A 1171-nucleotide genomic window follows, 5' to 3' on the forward strand; every position below is an offset into this window, starting at 1 on the left:
TATAGAACATGCTCGTGTTATTCCTCCACCTCCTCCTCCTCCTCCTCCTCCTCCTCCTCCTCCTCCTCCTCCTCCTTCACCTCCTTCTCCTATTCCTCCTCCTCCTTATCTTTCTCTTTGTTCTACTCTCTCTCTTCCTCTTTATCCGGTATATTCCTCTTCTCCTCTTCTTAATACATTTCACCTCATCTACTTTTTCCTCATCTTCCCTTTTCTCCTCATCTTCTTTCCTTCTCAATTTACTACTTCTCCTTCTCGTCCTCTTCCTCCTCCTCCTCCTCCTCCTCCTCCCATCCTCCATGTCCTCCTACTCATCCTACGCCTCCAACCTCTCCTCTCTTTTTCCCTTCTCTTTTTACTCTTTCTCCTCTTTCTTTTCGTGCTCTTCCCCTTCTCTTCCTCCAACTCCTTCTTATCCTCCTCCTCCTTCTTATTCTCATTTTCCTCCTCTTTTCCTTTTCCCTTTTACTTTTTCTCCTTCATCTCCTTCTTATTCTCTTCTCCTTCCTCCTACTCTTCCTCTTCCCCGACCTTTCCTCCTCCTCCTCCCCAACCCCTCCTCGTTCTCATCTTCCAGCTGTTCCTCCTCCTCCTCCTCCTCCTCCTCCTCATCTTCCTCTTTATCTTCTTTTTTCGCCCCCTCTTCCTCCTCTCCCAACACATCCCGCTCCTCCTCCTCCTCTTCCTCCTCCTACTCCTCCTCCTCTTCCTCCTCCTCCTCCTCCTCCTCATCTTCATCCTTCTGTTTGGCGTCAGGTCGTGTTTTCCTTTGGGAGAGAGAGACAAGTTTGGATGCTGAAGTTCCGCAAGTTACGCTTTTGACTTTGCCATCAAGTGTGCAAACACGGGTATGTATTATACGCAAGTCTGCATACAAACACAAACGCACACACACATACAAACACACACACACACACACACACACACACACACACACACACACACACACACACACACACACACACACACACACACACACACACACACACACACACACATACACACATGCACACGCGCACACACACGCACGCACACACGCACGCACACACGCACGCACATTGCTTTCAGGACTGAAAAGCATCACGGTACTATAAATCGACTGTCACTACGGCGGTCCGGGTTCGAATCCTGCCCAGGGCTGAAATCATTTCAGTATCGCTGCTCTTCGAAT

The sequence above is a fragment of the Oratosquilla oratoria genome, chromosome 6 (genome assembly GCF_046742065.1).
Source record: "Oratosquilla oratoria isolate Oo_2021 chromosome 6, ASM4674206v1, whole genome shotgun sequence".
Lineage (NCBI taxonomy): Eukaryota > Metazoa > Arthropoda > Malacostraca > Stomatopoda > Squillidae > Oratosquilla > Oratosquilla oratoria.